This window comes from Pagrus major, chromosome 9, assembly GCF_040436345.1.
Source record: "Pagrus major chromosome 9, Pma_NU_1.0".
In the NCBI taxonomy this organism is placed as follows: Eukaryota; Metazoa; Chordata; class Actinopteri; order Spariformes; family Sparidae; genus Pagrus; species Pagrus major.
The window spans coordinates 12,030,478-12,046,388 of NC_133223.1; positions in this window are offsets into that span (position 1 = coordinate 12,030,478).

Below are 15,911 nucleotides of genomic sequence, written 5' to 3' on the forward strand. Positions count from 1 at the left end.
TATATATTTATACTGTCAGACAATAAAGTGCTCACCTCTGGAGTCTCTCTTTCACCCCTGCAGTCCCTCTCTGTTCCCAAAGCCCAACACAATCAGGCCACAGACACAAAATAAGAAGCGCTTGCTCTCGGCTTCACAAGTCAAGGTTTTTTGTGCTCCAGAATGAAATCTGAGAAGTACAATGGATTGGCCCAAGCCTGTTCGTCTGTCTGCCCGCCTGTCGTGCACTGTCCTCTATCTTTTGACAAAAACTTTGGGGAATGATGCGTGTCATGCCTCTCTTTCTGTAACAGCACAAAACGCAGCACAGAGAGCACCGAGAAACTTCGACCCTTCAGTAGACGAATGTGAAAACAGCCTGCGCAAACTGTGCACAGTGAAGGTCAAACATTCAAGTGAAGTAACAAAGAGAGAAGCAAATTCTGACTGGAGGGGGACAACGAAAGACTTTTTGGTACAAGTCGAAGACTTCATCAACTCCACCCAGGAGTGAAAAATGTATAAAATTAACTTTAGCTGATTTTTTGCTTCAGACAATATAGATATTTTATTTGTTTGTTGCTTCATAATTCTTCATTCCTTTCATAAATGCTTCAGATTATCTCCTGTTCTACTTTACATATACTTCCACATTAATTCTGTTTGTCCCAGATTTTCCATGACTTCACTGCATAATTAACAGGGAATGAACTGTATATATACAGTGTGTACAACATACTATATATGACTGAGGATGATGACCTGCTCTCTTACTTACTGATAAAGCCGCACAATTATCCAAACATGTCTGGGTTCCTCTTCCTTTAATTCTTTTTCAAATATACAGTATATAGTGTTTTATAGTGATGCTGCAGCTGATTCAGAGGGGCCGCCATGATGCAATGCCTTTGTGACTATTCAATGTAATTTTGATGATTTGTTGGAACAGATTGCTGAATTTCCAACATGACATGATGCCTACTGAGGGTTTGGACATGGAAGTAGATTCATTCAATATTCTGCTACACGGGTAGTCTAATAGTGAACTCTGGTTATGAGAGCTATATGGAGTAAATTATTGATTCATACATACATTTAGACATCTATTTATTCATGTGCATCTGTCATCAACTAATAGATTCCACGTCTGTGACACTCTGTGGTCTGTGACAAGAGTGATGTTATCCATGTTTCTGTGAATTTGTTTTCTCCATGTACCATTGCAATTAATGAAGACGGGGCTGCAAGTACAGTAAAAGCCAAGGATACAGAGCGAGAGTGGCAAACGAAAAGGATATAGAAGAAAAAATGAGAAGCAGCAGGGAGAAACAATTAAAATGAACAATAAAAGAGTGACCATGAGACATCCAGAAGAAAGGTAACACAGAGAAATGGAGCGTTAGGACATCTGCTTGCTCAGGGGGCCTCCCCTGGTCTAGTGGCTATGCATGCATGCATGTGTGTGCATGTGTCTGTGTGTGTATGTGTGTGTGCGAGTGTTTGTCCAGGCGTCAGTACACCTGCACAGACTGAGTGGGTTGGCTCAGTGGGTTGGCTCAGTGGGCTGGCGTGGAGCTCTGTGGATCCCCCTCCAGGCCAGCTCTCTGTCAGGCCCTGCCAAGGTCAGCCTCCTGCCAGGGGGGGTGGGAGCGGGGGGCAGGGAGGGGGGACGCTTCAGCATGACCACCAGGCACGCTGTGTCTAATAGCAACCGCAAAGCTCTTGCACACATACACAAACTCCTAGAATGAACTTTAACACCAATACAGAGACACACAATAAAGTCCTGATAGGGACACATTCGAGGAAAGGGGCTGCCTGTAGCAAGCCTCTCACATTTTTTTACTCTGCAAATAAGATAAGACAACAGAAAAGGCACAAAGAGACGGAAATAGTCTGGATTAGCTGACAAAGTAGCTATTGCTCCCGAGCGTAAGAGGATGAAAGGGTATCTAGGAAAGTAACAAGGGGACCTGTGTGTTTTAACCTGCCAGCTCCGTATTATGTCCATTCTATAGCTATCCATTACCTGGATCATCTTACTGGGCGACTAGACGCAGGGTGGAGCCTGAGACTCTGAAATACCTGACTCACCTGTGTGCACACAAGAAGTGCCGCAAGGAAAACCGTGAAAAGGCTGTAAGTGGAAACATCGGGCATCAGCGAGACCACAAAGTGAAAATGCAACATCTTGACACCTAGGGGATGTGGGGAAGGTTCGCCATTGCAGCAACTTGAAGCACACATGTAAAGTTCTGATGATAACGACATCCATTTTTCCGGTTGATCTGTTCTAACCAGAGCATGCAGTGACTCCTCACATGGCAATGGAGATACCTGAATTGTGTAGCAGCATTGAAGCAATTATCTACTGCCACTCCTCCACATTCCCCACTGCTGTCAACCCTGTCATCAACACTGGTGTGTGTGTCAGCCACCAGAGCCCTCACTGTTGCTCTTTTGTTGCTCTTTTCCCAGCCGGCAGCCCTTTGGTTCTGTGGCAACGAGACCTCGTGTTGTCCCCCCCCCCCCCTCCCTTTGGTAGCTCGACCCCTCCCAGACCCTCCCCTCCTTCCTCACCTCCTTCCTCCCCCTCACCTCCTTCCTCCCTCCCAGGCGTTGGGTAGAGAGGGAACAGCCAGTGCTCTCCAAACACAAGGACAGAAGCTGCCAGCAGGTAGCCATGGCAACAGCTTCTCTCTCACCCGCCACTTCCCCGCTCGGTAAAAGGGAGTGTGGAAAATCGCAGGGCCCCTCTCTCCTCTCTACGCGCTCACACAGCCCAAATTAGACGGGTCACAGTGTTTTTCTGGCACCCGCTTAAATAATCATAGAGATGGATGTGCGTAGAGGGGAGAGGGAGGAAGAAAAGAGAGGTGAGGCGGGGGCACGCCAAGGAAGTAGAATGGGGGTGCTAATCAAAAAGACGCAGATTGCTGCACAACAAATGATTTTTTTTTTTTTACCAGACATAAGACTGTGGTGGGTGGAGACGAGGATTGCTGGAGATATTTGGTGCAGAACTTATCTCGCCAATGCAAGTGCAGGAGGGGAGGCTCAAGTCGTAATAATTTCAATTGCTGCGTCTCCGTGAGAGGATGTGAATGTCTGGGAGACAAATCAATTCCTTGTTCCAAGCTCGCTGTTAATGTGATTTTGAAGGTTCATTTCCAGATCCATCTCTGTAACTTGTAGCTTAGTGTCTGAAACATCAGCACAGAATACATGAACAGTAGTGCTTATCCAGACCTCCTCAACTCTCATTTCATTGCCGCTGGCAGATATACTGTACAGCAGGGGTCTTGCACACTTTTTATGGTGCACATGTTTCTATACACTTCTGCAGCAGGCTGATGTAAAGCTCTTGGTGTCCTTCTGAAAGTTTATGTGTCTAGGAAGAGGTGCTGATATTAAGAACAAGAAATTGTATGATGGAAAACCCAGAAATGTTTTCTTTTCATGAGCTGCTGCCACGGGCCTGCTCCAGCTTAATAGCATGCTGGCTTTTGAAAATAATTCAACCCTGCTTATTTTCTACTTGATTTACTCTGTGCAAGCCTTCCCTCATCAGGCCAGGGGTTTTGATATTAAGCCAAAATAAATCAGTTTCCCTTTTCAGCGATATGTTGAGCCTACACCAGCAGCAGAAAGAAAACTTTAGAATATAGCCACGGGATTACATCACAACCAAACAATGTCTATTTTTACCCCGGCTCAAGTTTTTCTTACTTCCAGGAATTTCCAAAACAGGAGAAATCTGGAAGATTGAGTGCAGTGAGCAAAAATTAAATTAAACTAGAGTCATAAAAGTGGAGTCATAACAGGGATTAAACATTGTTCAGGGTTGTTTGGAATCGCAATCTATGGGGGTTAGGAGTCTTTGTAAAGGTAACGCTTCCAGGTTTTCTGTCTCATAAGATTTTCTTGTGGAAAAAGCTGCAATACATTGAGGGGGGTACATACATTGATAGTGAATTGGCTTATTAATTAATGAACAGGTTTTTTCTTTTATGGTTTTAACAAGAGGACGATTACGATACGATACGATACGATACGATACGATACGATACGATACGATACAATATACTGTGTTAGGAAATTTGGACTCTGCAGCATAGCCGCCTACATAGTGTTGATAGTGGCAAAACAGCAAAGAAACAAAGCAGCACATACAGTAACAATTACACATATTGCACTTATTACACAACCAGTGATAGGAACACTATGAACTTTGTTAATGAATAATTAACAAAGTTCAGGTCTTGTAGCTGAGTATTTCACAGTGTTAAAGTAAGAATACTAAACTAAAGGATCTGAATACTTCTTCCACCACTTCAGGCAACAAACAGCTGCATGCTTTGCATATCTAAGTTGAATGGTTTAAAAGGTGACATGGTGTCTCCCAATTGGGAGATGAGTGGCCTATTGCATCAGAGTCTGAATGAGAGGTCACTGACATGATGTTCAGGTGCTGTCCTGAATCTCTTAGAGGGTCAGAATCATGTCTGGTGTGTGTGTGTGTGTGTGTGTGTGTGTGTGTGTGTGTGTGTGTGTGTGTGTGTGTGTGTGGCAGGGAGGTGTGGGTGTGAATGTGTGTGCTCTCACAAGCTTGCTTGACTTCCCCACATTGATACCAGATGGCCCTTCCCATCATGGCCAATGGAGGAATTCAGCTGGCAGGACCCCTTCTTGTTCATGGTCAGTGTGTGTGTGTGTGTGTGTGTGTGTGTGTGTGTGTGTGTGTGTGTGTGTGTCCCTCCCTGTGCCCCTCCTCTCCCACCACACACTGACCTATTTGTATTCTGGGCAGAGCAGATGAGGCTCCAGGCCCGCTGCCCCGCTCCCCTCTAGCCTGTCCCCCCGGGAGGGCATCTGTGGGTCTGCACTGGGCAGATAGGGCAGACCCATCATGGCAGCACTTTAAAGACCACCTCAGTGGTCCGCAGAGAGGGAATGTGTTTGGATTTGGGTGTTTGGGCCTCTGTGTTGGCCTGCTGAGATGTCCCTCCTTCCATTTCTTTGTCTCGAGCGGTGTTGTTTCTTGTTCTCACCAGTATTATGGTGACAAAAGAAATCACCTGAGTCCAGTTTGAATCTGAAAAACTCACAGTCATGCATGGTGGCTCATGGATATAACGATGACAGTTCATTGTATGGTAACACATCTACTGTAACTTAGATCTTTTCTGCCATGAAGCAAGACTTTTAAATGAACTGATATTTGAAAGCTGGTGGGAGTCGCTGAGACTCTCCATCTCACACTGATTAGTCACTCAGAAGGGGCACGTCTCCATCCTCTCCAAGACGATGCGTGGTCAGCCCATATGTCTTGTGTGAGTGTGTATTTTAATTGAAACTTAGATGGGCTCATTTGAAACCACCCAAGCATCTCTGATAGACCCCTATTGTTAACCCTCTCCACCTCCTCTCCACATCCATTCACCCTACAAACATTATTTGTTGATTTGCACTAACACACATACGCCCAGAATCACACACTCACACTGCAAAAGTGTGTGTGTGTGCAGAAGACTCGGCACACGCACACGCGCGCGCACACACACACACACACACACACACACACACACACACACACACACACACACACACACACAAGTGTGCGCACACGCAGACAGGGGGTGCCGAGCCTTAAAGGAATGCAGAGCGGTATAATCACAGCATCATCAGCTCTGTCCTCGGAGAGAGCGGGCCAATAATGCCCCTCTAATTGAATAACTTATCCACAGCTATTTCCCAGGGGGCCGAGCTGCAAGGCACAGTCACCGAGAGAGGGGGGCAGATGGCGCTGAGCGGAGCAGATCAGCATCCTCCAAGTACCACAAAGAAAGGTGGAGTTAGACAAACACACATAATCAGTCTGTGTAGCGCATCCTTGCTCACAGGCAGCAACTTTTTTATACCTTGTGTTTCTAATTTGCAAGACTTGACAAATAAGTTGTATGCACGCACCTCTGATCAGAACAACTGTATCTGATGAATAACTAAGAACTTGTCTTTCAATCAAAGCATACAGCTCAGTCTTTGTTTCCTGTCCTCTCTTTCAGCATTGTTGAATCTCACTGTGTACGTCGATGAGAGCAAGGCTCCTCTGTTATGTGAGGATGAAAAGCCTGCTATATCCCTGAGCCTCAGGGTGAGGATAATTCCCCTTAAGACCTCCCAAATTCTGGCTCCTTGTTCAGCCACCCTTGGGCTCACTACAGGGGGCAACCATACATTCTGTTTCCCTTTTCTCCCATCAGACAGCACACCGCCCTGGGAGAGAACACACACATGCTGTACATAATACATTCCAAGTAAGTATTGCTGCGTTTCGATCATCACATCCCTCTCATACTCGCTGGCTGTGGGAAAAAAATGTATCTCCAGACTGATTGGCTGATCATACTACAACCTTACAGGATGTACAGTAAAGCATGCCGACACCTCACAGCGCCAGTTTGACTGAACAGGGATCCTCGAGTCCTGATGATTCAGTTTTTCATTCTTGCCAGCTAACTAGCTGAACTTTTCTCTGGTGAGCTGTACCTCATCAGCACGCATCATGTCTACCCAGGTCAATACCTTTATGCCCACAAGCATAGTTGAAGTCAATGGAATTTTTATTAGGAAACAATAATAGGAGGGGGGGGGGTGAGGTGGAGAAAGCGAGAGGTGTAGGGAGAGGTAGTACATTGATTTACCCTTCATAGTTCGTTGCACTACATTTACCCAGCAGAGTGCTCAAATTAGTGCCCTCCAGCTCTCTCCCAATTAGTTTCCACAGAGACGAGGTGTAAAGCCAGTCACTGGCCTCATTACCTCTCCTCTCTCCTCCTCTCGCTCCCCCTCTTTCTCTCTGAGTAAACCACCCTGCAACTCTCTGTTTTTTAGTTTTCCCCTCTCTATCCACTTCAGCCTCTCTCCCTCTCTCTCATCTCCTCCACTTTTTTCCATTTCAGTCCTCCCCTGCCTTTATTTGTGCTCGCTCTCTGTCTGTCTCGCCTTTTCAACGTTTGTGTATTTCCCCTGGTTTAAAGTGCGGAGCAGACTGGGGAAAGTACATTCATCTCCAGGAACATGAAGTGGGGTGGGCTGTCAGAGACTCAACTACCTGATGAAGAATAGATAGTGTTTCTCTTTTGTCGCCGCGACTCTGTGTAGCTCTGCAGTTCACAGCACAGTCAAATATAGGATGAATACAAGAGAGAAACCCTTTCAGCATTTATTTTAATCATGTTCAGACCTTTACTGAAGGATGAATTTCAACATGCAATAGCTATTTGTGTCTTGTGGTCAACAATAAAGCATGTAAACGGATTCATAAAGTTAACAGATTCATCTTTTATGTAATTCTCACCCTCTTTATCCCTGGCTTTCAACAAGTTTTTCCTCTGTTATCCAACTACAGAGTAGTTTTTATACTCTGACAGGGTATCTTACAGATTACTTAAACAGTATTTCCTACTGATATGTCTCTTGATTTTCTGTTGGAGAATATCTATAATGAGGCATTCTTTTTATTTTCTGATCCAAGGCTCAATTACAAGCCAGGTAGAGTAACTGCACTAGGGCCTCAGACCCTCAGGTACACCAACTTCCCCAGGTATACTCTACCAATTTTGTTCTAGTAATTTCAGAAATGATAAATGTGTTTGGGAATATTTCTGAATATTAAGGTGTTTAATCGAATTAGCACAAAGTAACTTATACACATGAGCTGTGTCAAGAATCACTCCCTTGATCATCCATTCGCTCCTTCCTCTTTAATTTACATTCAGAAGTTCACTGTACAGTGAGGATCATCGCTGAAAGCACTGAAACTACTGAGAGATTGTTCATTCAATAAACAATGTTTTTCATTGTTGTTCCACTGTGGGGATTTTTCAGGGCACAATTTAGTGCATAAATTTGCATTCTACAATTTATTAAATAGGTTGTGATTTTAGACACAGCCACAGCTGGGAAAGGGTAGTTTTACAGAGCAGAAGTAATGGTTGGTTTCTGGGGTCTGTTCATTATACCTAATAGGTGCTAAAAGGCAACAAGATACATCTAAAATACACAGAGACTGTGGAGAACTTTGAGGCCAATAGGGGCCAGAAGCTGAATTTCTTCTCTTGAATCCCAGACAGGGTAATACCTGATCGCTCTTCACTCCAGCTAACTAAAAAAAGCCCCATTTTCAGCTTAGAAAGGTTTCCTAAAAGGTGTATTTTATAAGAAATGGCCAGAATAGTAAGGTAGCTCCCAAACTACTATACTAATATTGCTACTCTTTGCTGTAGCTATCTTTGGCTGAAGTAACTAGCTGCCGTTCACAAATAGCTTAGTTTGCCATAGAGCTTAGAGGCTCTATCAAATGATGGGAGCCTGTGCACCCCAAATCTTGGATGACAGGGTTAACAGGGGCAGTGAATACTGCTGGACACAAGACCAGGACTGGACACAGCCTCTGAGATGCCAGTTTGAAGAAAGGGGATACAGTACAGAGGTGATTTACAGCAGCTCTGACCAGGACTATGACAAGTAGACATGGTAGGCAGGAACAGGAGAGGCATGATGTTGCAGAGGAGACAGAGCTGGGCATCAGCAACGGGCGAAAATGGTGTGTAGAGCTGGAATACTTTCACATCATGAGGCAATTAAGCGCATCTTAGTTCAGTAGACAAGAGACACTTAAATTCAGAAGGTATACAGTTGTTTTTCTTTTTAATAATGAAAGTATGTGAAAAAGTATTTCCTTTCTTGACATTTTGTGCCTCTGCTTTTACATATCGCCTCTTGTGGTACAAAGTGGTATCAGGAAAAAGAATGGGCCGGGGCAATCTGTTGATAATGTTTAAAACCAAAGTTCTGTGCATATCTAACAAATTGCCTCTTTAACAAAAGGGCTTTGTTAGGGCTTTTAGATATTTCATTGTTCATTACTGAAATCTTATCTTTTATGTCTTTTAGCAACATTAGCAGCATGTCTCTGGGAATGAAAATGTTGGTCCACCACTTTGGTCCAAACTGAAAAATGACATTAATGGTCCCCAGAGGACGAATCCTGATGATGTTAGTGATCTTCTGCCTTTTCCCCTAGCACCATCATAAGGCTCACAATTATAATTATAAATGAAATGTCTCAGCAACTACTCAATGAACTGACATGAAATTTGGTTTAGACATTAATACTAACTTCACAAACTTAAACTTACATTCTCATCAGGGTCGGGTACATTTTGGATCTAAAACTAATTAGCAAATGCTAACACTCTAAACTTAGATTGAGAACATAACAAACATTATACAACATTTAGCTCAAAGCTCACTGGTTTGGGTTACTTATATAACTCAAGGTACGCACTTACTTACCTTGCATATGTAATGTTCAGAGCTAGTTACATTATGTAAGTGACATAATCTAAACTATATTAGAAAGTTCAAATAAATCGGCGTTCAACTTTTGGTTTCTCACAGGACACAGAAGCATTCTGGGTAACAGTCTTATATTTGTTTCACCCAACCATCCAAACGTACTTCACTCTTTATACTACTTCACCTGACGTCTCCTTTGCTGCCTTAATAATCACTACGGCCACTAGAGGTTGCTGCCAAACAAGAAACATAAATATAGGTCTTAATAAGATGCTTGCACAGTCGACATATATAGTTGTTTTTCTGATGAAGAAAGTCTGGCGAGAATTGCTGTAAACTCCTAGTCTTAGTATTTGTGTGTTATGACAACACACAACTCTTTTGTCCAAATTATTAACACAAAGAAATTGGCAGATTTCTCCCAGAAATATTTCTGAAAGACATTCCTGGAGAATACTAGTTGCACTGTGACATTTGCAATTTGACCTCATTATAGAGTCAAGTGTGATGGACATCTGATATCCAACACATTTTGCATTTTGAAGAAATGATTGTGTTGAAATTTGGCACATCAACAAGCCTAACCACACACAGTTGTTCACAGAACGCCGATTTGAATATATTAGTTAAAGATAGAGTAACTTAAAAATGTCCGTCTAAAAATAGATACAAATTTCTCACAAATACAAATACAAATATGTGTAGGAGCACCTCTGCTTTATATCGCTGGCCCTGGAACAGACACATTCTGCCTGCAGAAAAACAAACACCTTTCCCTCCCTGATCGCACCCCCCAGCAATTTCTCCCTCCCTCCCCCCATGTAGAAACCCAGAGAGAATCTGGGTGAGGTGTCAGGCCAATGTACTGCCTGCAAACAAAAGCCGCCCTGTCCACCCCAGACCCAGATGTTCCTTATTGATCCCCCTGTGGGTTTGGCTGAATGTAACCGCTCCAAAATTGCTCTCTCTCTCTCTCTCTCTCTCTCTCTCTCTCTCTCTCTCTCTCTCTCTCTCTCTCTCTCCGCTCTTTCTCTCTCACACATGCTCACACAACTCACACAGTGTGCAAATGTGTTACTCTGTGCTCATATGTATGCTTATGCATGTCCAGCTGAAAGTGCTGTTTCCCCTCTGAAGTTTATGCTGCAACAACCAGCAGTTTGGGACTATTGCCCCCCTGATTCTCTCTCTCTCTCTCTTGCTCACTCTCTCCCTCATGTCCACGATCCCGTCCTCGACAGCCCCTCTTGGCTGTTTCTGCTTAATAATGTAGCATGCCTCACTGTCTGATGTTGCATTGGGTTGCTGTGGCACCACAGGGAGGTTGTCTACCTTTTCTGGGAGACGCTGCAACTGGTTGCCAAGGAGTTGGTTTCAGGGAGGAGGGGGAGTGTAAAGTAGAGGTCTGGCAGAGGCAGAGCAAAAGAAAACAGCAAAGACAAAGAGAGTGAGAGGAAACAGACCGGGGAGTGAGAGGGGGAGAGAAAGAGTACAAGAGAGAAAGCATAGAGTTGGGAAAAAAGGGAGACTGAGCAAGACAAGCCAGCCACAGCTCATACTGTAGTACACCGCCGCTCATCACATTCTGTACAAATCTTGCTCATAATAGTAAAAAAAAAAACAGACAAAGCAGGTGGAATACTTCTGAAGGCAGGTTTAGCGTAAGAGGTACAGCACAGGATTGTTGGTGGTGTTTGTCAAATATCCTTTGGTGTAATGTGGGTGGTACTCAACTAGAGTTGATAGGTACATTGTGTGGATTACACAGACTCTAGGAAAAATGCGACGGAGCCAACCAAGTAGAATAAAATGTCCCTTGAATTCCCAAAAGAGATGTTCAGTGTTACATTTCAATTTTCTTTGTAAATTCTAATGTCGTCACATAATAAAAGAAAGACCATAAAATATTAAGATGTTTTAGTCTGTCGACTGCATTGTGGGTGGAACATGTCATTCACCGGCTCCACAGTGGATATTTATGTCATTACAAGTGTAGACATGGTTTCTGGAGGAATAGATAGATTGAGCTGCTTGTCAATGTTTCAGTTAAAGGTCTTTCCCTACAGCCACCAGGTTTATGGCCATGTACACGCATAAATTCACAAATACAGATACACCATAAATGCTTGATATGTATGTACAAGCTGACTCTACGCCTTCGAGCCTTAGCATATTCTTGCGGTGGTTAATCTGATTCTGTAGCAAGGGTAACGCAAGCAGGGTTGTGTCAGAGATGTCTCTTTTTTACCAGTGAGCTGCTCCTACATCAATGAGATTGTCTTTATCTGCCTGCTTGCAGCTTGGGCTCAGATTCTGCCCTCTATATACGGGCGCTGGGTCGTGGGAGGCATGTGGGCGAAGGTGCGTGGCATCCGGCCTAATGCACAGCCTGAAGAGAAATACTAACACTTCATATTCACTGTGACTTCAACACCGCCACAGTTGAGGCTCTCACATTTGGATAGAGATTTTCAGTGAATGAGTCACAGGTTTGAAAGATATTCCATGGGACATGGTCTTCTAATTTAGCTGTGGTGTGAAATGAAAAAGAGTCAAATGAAAAACGATCGCAGGCATCCATGTAGTGTTGTCAGCCGCAACAAGAGAGCAGTGCAGTGGGTGTCATCTATCTTAATATAAAAATTATAAAAAAAAGTACTGCCACAAAGTGCTCCTCCTCAAACCCCACGACTGCCTTGTGTTTGACTCAGGATATTCCCTGCTGTACCACATTCCACTCTTGTTCCGTTATTCTGGAGCGGGTCCCTGCCTCTTCCTGCCAAAACGCTCCCATAAACACACATCCAACCCCGAAGTCCTCACTCTGCAGGGGGCATTCCAGAAGTGTTAGTTTTCTGAGCCGTCCTCCACATTCACACACGCACACACACTATGTGGTTACCCTTGCCCTAAAAATACTAGACTCACTTATGCTTGTATGACTGTAACAACAGGAAACATACACTATTAGAACTCAAAATAGGTACAATTTATACACTTTTGGGACACATGTATCAATTTGTCAAATTGAGATCCATTAGCAGCGTGTCCGTAATCCTTTTTAGCCCACAAACTAATGAAAAGCTTACCGATGACAGACACCATAACATCACATTTACCAACAGCTGTTGCTTCACCTCTCACTTGACTTCATAAATGAAGCTTATTTCCTCGACTCAGTTCAGCTACAGTGTAGGGAACTTTTATTAAGAACATTTGAGACCCCTTTTTTCATGAAAGGGAGACAACGTGTTGAAACATTTCTTCACTTCATGTTGCTGCCTCATGTTTCCTGGCAGTTCTAAACTGTCAACTCCCATTATCCATGAGGTAATGGGAGGTGCCCTTAGCACTTGTTGCTTGGCTCTATCAGGAGTCCACATATGAGACACTAAGTGTCTCTTATCAGTCCAGGCAACAGTAATGATTTCACTCCTCACCATGCTGTTTACATCCATTTATAGTCTCATCTGATGCCAGTTTCAATTTGATACTTGTAATCAGTGCCATTTTTTACTCAGCACATCTCTGTTTTTCAATTCACGTAAGTTAGGTAATAGAAAAATAAAGTTTCAACCCATCTTTGCACTTTCTCCTTCAAATCTGTACAGGAGCAAGTGCACATATGGTGGTCAGCGTGTTCAGACAAACTCTTGAGGTGTTCCCGAGCGAACTCCTCACATCAATTATTCAGTTCGATCACCTAGCCTCCATGCTGTCTCCATCTTAGTCTTCCTTCTTGCTGTAGAAGGACCTGCTCTGCCATATACAGGAGGCAGGCGCAGTCAGGGAGGAGGGGGGCAGAGCCCTGTAGATAGCCTGACTGGAGCCAGAAGAGGGCTGGAGCAGGAGTATTCATTAAAGTCGCCCCAAGAGCACAGGCATAGGAGAGGATAACAAGACCCTAGGGTGGCTGGTGTGGGCCCTCACTCCTCAAAAACCATAAATGTATTCCCCTTCATCCAGACAAATCCACAGTCTACTGTGTCAGCAAAAATATGCACACACACATCCACCTTTCCTGGAACATAGACTCTTCACTTTTTGTTTTACCTTATACTTTGTTCATAACTTGTAATATTGGATAAGGGTTTTTTACTTTGTAATTGTGCTTTTAGTTTTGCCTACCACTCCGATTAGTTATATTCAGTAACATTTTCCTCAGGAACTATGTCACTATTACAGACTTTTGCAGGGTGACCAGATGAGCTATCAGACACACTTTCAAAACCCATTCCATATTATCCAAAACATTCATTTTGAATCTTGTTTTTCAACTTTTCACCTCACTGAGGTGATGTAGCTCCCCAGGGTGTTAGTAATCTGTGACATCACCCTTAGGTGGTGTTGGGTTCAAGGGTCTTTGGTTTATGCTGCAATCCATGGAACCATGGACCTGTCATCCGAGTTGGAATTCCAAGTCGGAAACTCGGGCAAGATCCATAAAGCCCGGCAAAACACAGATGACATCACAGGAGTATGATGGCACGCATAGTGAACAATTTCTTTCTATCTTTTCATCACTTTTTACTTTATGTAGTGTTTGTGCTGTTTCCATGTGTTTTCATTTGTTGGCGTTGCAGGCTTCCATGTTTTTCCAAGCAAATGCACAGGAAGTCAGGAATACCGACTCGGAAATATCGTCTTCTGACTTGCAAAAGAATTGCAGCATTAAGGTGCCACAGAGGTGCAACAAGTGTTAGCTCAGAGTTCAGGTCACACAGATCAAGATTTACTAGTTCTCAATCGTAGTTCACAAGTTTAAATTTTGAACTAATGTCACAGTCCCAAAAAAGTTGCATTACCATGGTGTATTTGAAATCAAAATAAATCGTATATGACATACTTAATATCTCTGGAAAGTTGCATGTCAGAGACTTACTTTATGTTTTGATACAGTTGTTCTAACGAGGGCCCTGGTGTGATCATATTTCTCTGAGCAGCTTTGTAATCCTGCCTTGAACTGCAGCGTCTTTTTGGAGACTTGGTTAGATAAATCAGTCATGATAAATTCAGTGCTGAATGTCTAGTTATTGATGTTGTAAGTGTAGCCTGGTGAAATTTTAATCTTTATTTCTCGTCTGCTCTCCAGAAGGGGGAGTAGTATTAAATGATCTTAGTGTGTTCAATTGGTTTAGATTTAACACAGATTTTTAAGCAAATTTACAACTTAAGGCACGAAGAGTCTCACTTTAACATGTAGCTTACTTTTCATCCAAACGATTTCTCAACTTTTGGTTAATAATATAACTCTCTGAAGTGTATCAACCCATCACATAAAGTGACTAGAATCCTTGGCTGACTCAAATTATACCTAAGGCAGTAATTCAGCTCAGGGCATAAACTCAGTGCCTCGATATTAGTGCAGAAATGACTGTACATAAATAACTGTACATGAATAACTGTACATAAATGACTGTACATAAACAAGAGTCCATGAACGAGAGTGCATGAACGAGAATGCATGAATAACCGTAGCTGTAGCTCTTCTGTTAAACAGAATAAAAGAAAATAAACAAAACCATGTACAGTTAATTTCAAAAGAACATGAAACAATGGGTACATTAATATCAAATGAAATGGTGCAGTAGATCAATATACTCACTAGGTTTTATTTCTGTGCTAACTGGTGACAGGTCATCAACCCCATACAGCACTTATTTTTGGCATCATGCACACACAATAAATGTTCTCCAGCATGAACGATAAAAAATATCTCTGCAAAATGAACTTACAATGCTTTCACAAAGTATTAGCCTTGCTGTCCTTCCATGGATCGCTCAGCGACAGAGCACATGTACAGAAAATCTGTAAACATCAGACCAACTACATCACCGTCTGCGGCAAACACTACATGTCATACATCTATATAATCATACTAATGTACATCTGTCGATCGTTTTGTACAGAAATAACATTTTAAGCATATTTACCCATTTGGAAAACAGTTGAGTCACTCAAACAGACTTCCTGTTTTGGTCCGCAATTCTCGCTTTCTCTCACGTGATTTCCTCTGAAACACCTCACAGTCTGGGGCACAGTGTCATCCAGTGGCTTTAGTGTGAACTTCTTATTTTCCACTTGGCTACATTAGCATGATTGTAAGCTGTTCACTGGCAATCCCATAAATCCCTGTGAGTCTTGGCTGTAGCAAGCTACCGTTAGCTCATTAGCTCATGGCTCAGTTAGCTGTGGCGAGGAGGGGTTGAGAAGTAGTGTTGCAAGATAGAATGGGCTGGGGCTAGCTGGTTAGCATGCTAGCTTCAGTAGGCATCTCTGCAACACACTACATAAACGTCTTTGACATAACATCAACACTGTTACTTCTCGGTCTGTTAATAATGTTCATAAATTTTTGGAATGTTTTAAATTATGACCATATCTTGCAAACTGCTCCTTTAAGTTTCTCTTAAATATTTAAAACAACGATTGTCACTTTTAAACTTAACTTAAAAGCTTCCTCCTGGTTCTTCTTTGACCCAAGTTCACCTCCACAGTTGTACAGTGTAGCTTAAGACTGCAGCAGATATTTTCAGACTTGTTTAAAACATGCCTGGATTTCAAAAGCT